Raw genomic sequence first — 10,392 nt, forward strand, 5'->3', positions numbered from 1 at the left:
ACAGTAAATATAAATAATGCCGTTATACTGTACCCATAACTAATATCACCATATAGTAAATATAAATAATGCTGCTAGACTGTACCCATAACTAATACCACCGTACAGTAAATATAAATAATGCTGATATACTGTACACATAACTAATATCACTATACAGTAAATATAAATAATGCTGCTATACTGTACCCATAACAAATACCACCATACAGTAAATATAAATAATGCCGCTATAATGTACACATAACTAACACCACCGTACAGTAAATATAAATAATGCCATTATACTGTACCCATAACTAATACCACCGTACAGTAAATATAACTAATGCCGCTATACTGTACACATAACTAATATCACTATACAGTAAATATAAATAATGCCGCTATACTGTACACAACTAATATCACCATACAGTAAATATAAATAATGCCGTTATACTGTACCCATAACTAATATCACCATATAGTAAATATAAATAATGCTGCTAGACTGTACCCATAACTAATACCACCGTACAGTAAATATAAATAATGCCGCTATAATGTACACATAACTAACACCACTGTACAGTAAATATAAATAATGCCATTATACTGTACCCATAACTAATACCACCGTACAGTAAATATAACTAATGCCGCTATACTGTACACATAACTAATATCACTATACAGTAAATATAAATAATGCTGCTATACTGTACCCATAACTAATACTACCATACAGTAAATATAAATAATGCCGCTATAATGTACACATAACTAATACCACCATACAGTAAATATAAATAATGCCGTTATACTGTACACATAAATAATACCACCGTACAGTAAATATAAATGCCATTATACTGTACCCATAACTAATACCACCATACAGTAAATATAAATAATGCCGCTATACTGTACACAACTAATATCACTATACAGTAAATATAAATAATGCTGCAAATACTGTACCCATAACTAATACCACCATACAGTAAATATAAATATTGCTGCTATACTGTACACAACTAATACCACCGTACAGTAAATATAAATAATGCCGCTATACTGTACCCATAACTAATACCACCGTACAGTAAATATAAATAATGCCGCTATACTGTACCCATAACTAATATCACCATACAGTATATATAAATAATGCCGTTATACTGTACACATAACTAATATCACTATACAGTAAATATAAATAATGCCGCTATACTGTACACAACTAATATCACCATACAGTAAATATAAATAATGCCGTTATACTGTACCCATAACTAATACCACCATACAGTAATTATAAATAATGCCGTTATACTGTACCCATAACTAATATCACGATACAGTAAATATAAATAATGCCGCTATACTGTACACAACTAATATCACCATACAGTAAATATAAATAATGCCGTTATACTGTACCCATAACTAATATCACCATATAGTAAATATAAATAATGCTGCTAGACTGTACCCATAACTAATACCACCGTATAGTAAATATAAATAATGCCGCTATACTGTACCCATAACTAATACCACCGTACAGTAAATATAAATAATGCCGCTATACTGTACCCATAACTAATATCACCATACAGTATATATAAATAATGCCGTTATACTGTACACATAACTAATATCACTATACAGTAAATATAAATAATGCCGCTATACTGTACACAACTAATATCACCATACAGTAAATATAAATAATGCCGTTATACTGTACACATAACTAACACCACCGTACAGTAAATATAAATAATGCCGCTATAATGTACACATAACTAATACCACCATACAGTAAATATAAATAATGCCGCTATAATGTACACATAACTAACACCACCGTACAGTAAATATAAATAATGCCATTATACTGTACCCATAACTAATATCACCGTACAGTAAATATAACTAATGCCGCTATACTGTACACATAACTAATATCACTATACAGTAAATATAAATAATGCTGCTATACTGTACCCATAACTAATACTACCATACAGTAAATATAAATAATGCCGCTATAATGTACACATAACTAATACCACCATACAGTAAATATAAATAATGCCGTTATACTGTACACATAACTAATACCACCGTACAGTAAATATAAATAATGCCATTATACTGTACCCATAACTAATACCACCGTACAGTAAATATAAATAATGCCGCTATACTGTACACAACTAATATCACTATACAGTAAATATAAATAATGCTGCAATTACTGTACCCATAACTAATACCACCATACAGTAAATATAAATAATGCCGCTATAATGTACCCATAACTAATACCACAGTACAGTAAATATAAATAATGCCGCTATACTGTACCCATAACTAATACCACCGTACAGTAAATATAAATAATGCCGTTATACTGTACACATAACTAATATCACCATACAGTAAATATAAATAATGCCGCTATACTGTACACATAACTAATATCACCATACAATTAATATAAATAATGCCGCTATTCTGTACACATAACTAATATCACCATACAGTAAATATAAATAATGCCGCTATACTGTACACATAACTTATACCACCATACAGTAAATATAAATAATGCCGCTATACTGTACCCATAACTAATATCACCATACAGTAAATATAAATAATGCCGCTATACTGTACACATAACTTATACCACCATACAGTAAATATAAATAATGCTGCTATACTGTACCCATAACTAATACTACCATACAGTAAATATAAATAATGCCGCTATAATGTACACATAACTAATACCACCATACAGTAAATATAAATAATGCCGTTATACTGTACACATAACTAATACCACCGTACAGTAAATATAAATAATGCCATTATACTGTACCCATAACTAATACCACCGTACAGTAAATATAAATAATGCCGCTATATTGTACCCATAACTAATATTACCATACAGTAAATATAAATAATGCCGCTATACTGTACACAACTAATATCACTATACAGTAAATATAAATAATGCTGCAAATACTGTACCCATAACTAATACCACCATACAGTAAATATAAATAATGCCGCTATAATGTACCCATAACTAATACCACAGTACAGTAAATATAAATAATGCCGCTATACTGTACCCATAACTAATACCACCGTACAGTAAATATAAATAATGCCGTTATACTGTACACATAACTAATATCACCATACAGTAAATATAAATAATGCCGCTCTACTGTACACATAACTAATATCACCATACAATAAATATAAATAATGCCACTATACTGTACACATAACTAATATCACCATACAGAATATATAAATAATGCCGCTATACTGTACCCATAACCAATATCACCATACAATTAATATAAATAATGCCGCTATTCTGTACACATAACTAATACCACCATACAGTAAATATAAATAATGCCGCTATACTGTACCCATAACTAATATCACCATACAGTAAATATAAATAATGCCGCTATACTGTACACATAACTAATACCACCATACAGTAAATATAAATAATGCCGCTATACTGTACCCATAACTAATATCACCATACAGTAAATATAAATAATGCTGCCATACTGAACACTTAAATATTAGCACCAAAAGAACAACAAACACCAACATATATATGGGAACACAATGGACCCATGAATAATGCAGAGATGTGAGTCATTACACGTTGGTGCAATATTGGGGAACAAGACAATACCCCATTGGTTTACACACTGCACATCTGATCACTATCACTTCGGGGTCTTCACTTTACGCGGCCTTTACCCATCACCTTGCATACACGTAGCGAAACAACTCAGAATAGTCGTCAATGAAGGAGAAGAGTCAGAAGTCCAAACTGGTGATGAAACCGATGTAGCAAACAGAGTGAAAAATGTAGGTGCAAGGCTAAAGGCAGAGTCCAAAGACGAGAAACTGATGAACATAGCGCAGGCCGCGGAAGAAGAATTGGGGATAAGGCAGGATTCAGAAACAGAAAACTGAGGTTAGGAGGACGTCACCTGGTCTAGATACTATGCCAGGATTGATTTGAATCTTATTGTCTTAGCAATGGGGAGCACTAGTCAGCAAGACGGGGTATCTGATAAAACCGCGGAGTGTTCGATAAACAAAGAGGAATACAAAATAAAATAATAGAAGGGATCCTTTTTTCTTCATGATTCTCGTCATAAGATCTTCTATGGGGTCCCTGTATAATCAACCATGAAGCCTTCCCCCTAAAAGAAAGCAACCAAAGTTGTCAGGAGCCGAAGGGTCATTGTGCTTTTCTAGTGCTATTAATAAGGTTTATTTACGGTATATATTACTGGACAACCCCTTTAATTTAGTTTTTCATCATTATTTATAAATATATTACCATACTGTGGATATAAATAATGCTGCCATATTGTACACATATCTAATACCAACATATCATTCATATAAGTAATGTTGCCATACTATACACATATCTAATACCAACATAGTATTTAAATAATGCTGCCATACTTCACATATCTAATACCAACATATCATTTATATAAATAATGCTGCCATACTGTACACATATCTATTACCAACATATCATTTATACAAATAATGCTGCCATACTGTACACATATCTAATACCAACATATCATTTATATAAATAATGCTGCCATACTGTACACATATCTAATACCAACATATCATTTATACAAATAATGCTGCCATACTGTACACATATCTAATACCAACATATCATTTATACAAATAATGCTGCCATACTGTACACATATCTAATACCAACATATAATTCATATAAATAATGCTGCCATACTGTACACATATCTAATACCAACATATCATTTATACAAATAATGCTGCAATACTGTACACATATCTAATACCAACATATCTTTCATATAAATAATGCTGCCATACTGTACACATATCTAATACCAACATAGTATTTAAATAATGCTGCCATAGTGTACACATATCTAATACCAACATGTAATTTATATAAATAATGCTGCCATAATGTACACATATTACCATATCATTTATATAAATAATGCTGCCATAGTGTACACATATCTATTACCAACATATCATTCATATAAATAATAGTGCCATACTGAACAGATATCTAATACCAACAAAGGATTTATATGAATAATTCGGACATACTGCACAGGACGAGATCATTGAGTCACCTGCAGTATTAGTTATGTGTTGTACAATGTGGCAGTATTTTTGCACTTCACTAAATCGTTTTTTCCCTAGGACAATTACAAAAAAAACATAACAAAATAATGTCACTTTTCTACAAAACCTTCGGCTCTGATGTAAACCGAGCCATATGTTGGCACTATATAGTGGCATTTGTGTCTTGCACCATGTGGCTGTATTACCTATTATGCTTTATTAGCTGCATATGGTGGTTATTATTTTGGAAGTGTATGGCGGTATTATTTGTGCACCAATTCCACTGCAAACAATGTAACCAATGCCAACACTGACTTCAGCATTTTCTCTGGGGGTCTATTCTGGAGTCTGTATTTATTTGTAGGGTCTCATCTGTATTTATTAAGGGGGTCTGGTTTATTTTCCTTTGAGGGAGGTTGTATTTATTTATGGGGTTAGGAATCATCTGGGAAGTTTAGAGGGTCTGCAATAGTTTACGGGGTCTCGTCTAAAGTCTGATTTACCTTATAGGAGGTCTGGGTTTATTAAAGGGGTCTAATTGTTGGTCAGTATCAGTTTAGGATTTATTAAGGGGGTTTACTCTTTTCTGGGGTCATACTTAGTCTGTGTGGGGTCTTCGTTAAAGGGATCTGCATTTGGTTGGTGGGTGCATGGGGTCTACTCAGGGATCTGTAGTAATTTCAGAGGCGTAGATTAGTTTATGGGGGGACTCTGTATTCTTAAAGGGGTCTGTATTAGGCCGGCGTCACACTCAGCGTAAGACAATACGGTCCGTTTTTTACGGCCGTAATACGGAGAAATGTTCCCAAAATAGTGATCCGTAGTCAGGGTGTGTCAGCGTATTTTGCGCATGGCATCCTCCGTATGTAATCCGTATGGCATCCGTACTGCGAGATTTTCTCGCAGGCTTGCAAAACCGACATCTAATGGATTTATGTGCTCAAATGTTCGGGAAAACATATATACAGTATATATATATATATATCATTGAGACACACACACATATATATATAGTCTGTATTTATATTTAATTCAGCGCGATATCTGTGAAAAGCCGGTAATTCAATTGCCGGCTTTTCATTTCTCCTGCACAAACCCGACAGGATATGAGACATGGTTTACATACAGTAAACCATCTCATATCCCCTTTTTTTTTGCATATTCCACACTACTAATGTTAGTAGTGTGTATGTGCAAAATTTGGACGCTGTAGCTGCTAAAATAAAGGGTTAAATCGTGGAAAAAATTGGCGTGGGCTCCCGCGCAATTTTCTCCACCAGAGTGGTAAAGCCAGTGACTGAGGGCAGATATTAATAGCCAGGAGAGGGTCCATGGTTATTGGCCCCCCCCCGGCTACAAACATCTGCCCCCAGCCACCCCAGAAAAGGCACATCTGGAAGATGCGCCTATTCTGGCACTTGGCCACTCTCTTCCCACTCCCGTGTAGTGGTGGGATATGGGGTAATGAAGGGTTAATGCCACCTTGCTATTGTAAGGTGACATTAAGCCAGATTAATAATGGAGAGGCGTCAATTATGTCACCTATCCATTATTAATCCAATTGTATGAAAGGGTTAAAAAAACACACACACATTATTTAAAAGTATTTTAATGAAATAAACACACAGGTTGTTTTAATATTTTATTGCTCTCTCAATCCAGCTGAACACCCTCGCTTGGCAAAATAATAAACCCACAATATACATACCTTCTGATGACCTGTCACGTCCCACGAGGTAATCCATCTGAAGGGGTTAACTCAATTTACAGGCAGGAGCTGCGCTAAAGCACTCGTTCGTGTCTGTAATCCCCGGCGAATGAAGGAAAGCTGAGTGATCTGTACTTACATTGAGTCGCGGTGATGCGCCCTCTGGTGGATGAACTCATATGAACTCGAGCGTGGGAACTTTTCCAAGGCTCCAATTCATGAGTTCATCCACCAGAGGGCGCATCACCGCAACTCAATGTGAGTACATATCACTCAGCTTTCCTTCATTCCCTGGGGGATTACAGACACGAGCGAGTGCTTTAGCGCAGCTCCTGCCTGTAAATTGAGTTAACCCCTTCAGATGGATTACCTCGTGGGACGTGACAGGTCATCAGAAGGTATGTATATTGTGGGTTTATTATTTTGCCAAGCGAGGGTGTTCAGCTGGATTGAGAGAGCAATAAAATATTAAAACAACCTGTGTGTTTATTTCATTAAAATACTTTTAAATAATGTGTGTGTTTTTTTAACCCTTTCAGACAATTGGAATAATAATGGATAGGTGACATAATTGACGCCTCTCCATTATTAATCTGGCTTAATGTCACCTTACAATAGCAAGGTGGCATTAACCCTTCATTACCCCATATCCCACCGCTACACGGGAGTGGGAAGAGAGTGGCCAAGTGCCAGAATAGGCGCATCTTCCAGATGCGCCTTTTCTGGGGTGGCTGGGGGCAGATGTTTGTAGCCAGGGGGGGCCAATAACCATGGACCCTCTCTAGGCTATTAATATCTGCCCTCAGTCACTGGCTTTACCGCTCTGGCGGAGAAAATTGCGCGGGAGCCCACACCAATTTTTTCCGTGATTTAACCCTTTATCTTACAAGCTACAGCGCCCACATTTTGCACATACACACTACTAACATTAGTAGTGTGGAATATGCAAAAAAAAAGGGGATATGAGATGGTTTACTGTATGTAAACCATGTCTCATATCCTGTCGGGTTTGGGAACGAGAAATGAAAAGCCGGCAATTGAATTACCGACTTTTCAATAACACCGCTGCGTATTTCTCGCAAGTCACACTGCTGGTCCGTGTGTAATCCGTATTTTTCTCGCCCCCATAGACTTTCATTGGCGTATTATTTGCGCAATACGCTGACAAACGCAGCATGCTGCGATTTTGTACGGCCGTAGAAAGCCGTATAAGGGCAGTCTCACACGTCCAGATAATTCCGGTACTGGAGTTATCCGTGTCCATGTGCCCGTGAGCTCACGTAGGCCATACGTGCGGCACACTTGTGCCGCCCGTGTGCCGAGTGGGTACCACACGGAGCGTGTGGTACCCACGCGTGTGGTACACTGCATCGTGCTGAAGCCGCGATTCATATCTTCTGTGCAGCAGCGTTTGCTGCATAGAAGATATGAATAATAGTGTTTAAAAGAAAGATCTATCTGTCCGCCGCCCTCCCACCCCGTGCGCCCCCCCCGCTGTTCTGAAAATACTCACCCGCGTCCCTCGTTGGCTGTCGATGCTTCCTGTGCTGGCCGCCCCTTCTACTGTATGCGGTCACGTGGGGCCGCTCATTTACAGTCATGAATAGGCGGCTCCACCCCTATGGGAGGTGGAGCCACATATTCATGACTCTAATCGGCGGCCCCACGTGACCACATACAGTAGAAGGGGCGGCCAGCACAGAACACTGCGAGGGAGCGGGTGAGTATTTTCAGAACAGCGGGGGGGCGCACAGGGGGTGGGAGGGCGGCGGACACATAGATCTTTCTTTTAAACACTATTATTCATATCTTCTATGCAGCAAACGCTGCTGCAGAGAAGAAATGAATGGCAGCTTCAGCACCATGTGGGGGGGACAGCGCTTACTGTAGCGCTGTCTCCTGCACGCCACACGGAGACTGTCCGTGTGAGGTACGTGTTGTACACGGACCCATTGACTTTAATGGGTCCGTGTAATACGTGCGCTCCCACGAACACTGACATGTCTCTGTGTTTGGTCCGCAAAAAATCAATGACATCTGCACAGATGCATTGATTTTTATGGGTCTACGTGTGTCAGTGTCTCCGGTACGTGAGGAAACTGTCACCTCACGTACCGGAGCCACTGACGTGTGAAACCGGCCTAATACTGAACCGTAATATACGGCTGATAGGAGCAGACCCATTGAGAATAATTGTGCCGTTTGTTTGGCGAGTTTTACGGACGTATTTTCTGCGCTCTTACGTCCGTAAAACTCGCTAGTGTGACGCCGGCCTTAGTGGTCTGTATTTTGGGCTTTGGTCTGGGTTTAAGTCGTCTGGTTCTCAGTCTGTATCAACTTAGGGATGCGTTTGTGACCTGCAATATTTTAGGGGGTCTATGTTTGCTTAGAGGTTCTGGTCTGTGGACTTTATTAGTTCAGGGGTCTATACGTATTTAGTGTGTCTGCTGTTTTACTTTAAGGGTTCTGGTCTGGGGTTTATATTAATTTAATGGTTCTGGTCTGGGGTCTGTATCCATTTAGGGGTTCTGGTCTGGGGTCTGTATCCATTTAGGGGTTCTGGTCTGGGGTCTGTATCCATTTACGGGTTCTGGTCTGGGATTTGTATCCATTTAGGGGTTCTGGTCTGGGGTCTGTATCCATTTAGGGGTTCTGGTCTGGGGTCTGTATCCATTTAGGGGTTCTGGTCTGGGGTCTGTATCCATTTACGGGTTCTGGTCTGGGATTTGTATCCATTTAGGGGTTCTGGTCTGGGGTCTGTATCCATTTAGGGGTTCTGGTCTGGGATTTGTATCCATTTTGGGGTTCTGGTCTGGGGTCTGTATCCAATTAGGGGTTCTGGTCTGGGGTCTGTATCCATTTAGGGGTTCTGGTCTGGGGTCTGTATCCATTTACGGGTTCTGGTCTGGGATTTGTATCCATTTAGGGGTTCTGGTCTGGGGTCTGTATCCATTTAGGGGTTCTGGTCTGGGGTCTGTATCCATTTAGGGGTTCTGGTCTGGGATTTGTATCCATTTAGGGGTTCTGGTCTGGAGTCTGTTTTCATTTAGGGGTTCTAGTCTGCTGTCTGTATTAAGTTAGGGGTTCTGTTCTGGGGTTTATATTAATTTTGGGGTTCTGATCTGGGTTCCACATTTATTGAGAGGTTCTGGTATGTGGTTTGTATTCATTTAAAGGCTCTGGTCTGGGGTCTGTATCCATTTAGGGTTTCTGTTTAGTGGGGTCTGTATCTATTTACGGGTCCTGGTCTAGGGTCTATGTCCATTTAGGGGTTCTGGTCTGGGGTCTGTTATCAGTTAGGGGTTCTGGTCTTGGGTTTGTATTCATTTAGGGGTTCGGGTTTGTATTCAGTTAGGGGTTCTGGTCTGGGGTCTATGTCCATTTAGGCATTCTGGTCTGGGGTCTGTTTTCATTTAGGGGTTCTAGTCTGGGGGTCTATTTTCATTTAGGGGTTCTGATCTGGGTTCCACATTTGAGACGTT

Source organism: Ranitomeya variabilis, chromosome 5, assembly GCF_051348905.1.
Source record: "Ranitomeya variabilis isolate aRanVar5 chromosome 5, aRanVar5.hap1, whole genome shotgun sequence".
Classification (NCBI taxonomy): domain Eukaryota; kingdom Metazoa; phylum Chordata; class Amphibia; order Anura; family Dendrobatidae; genus Ranitomeya; species Ranitomeya variabilis.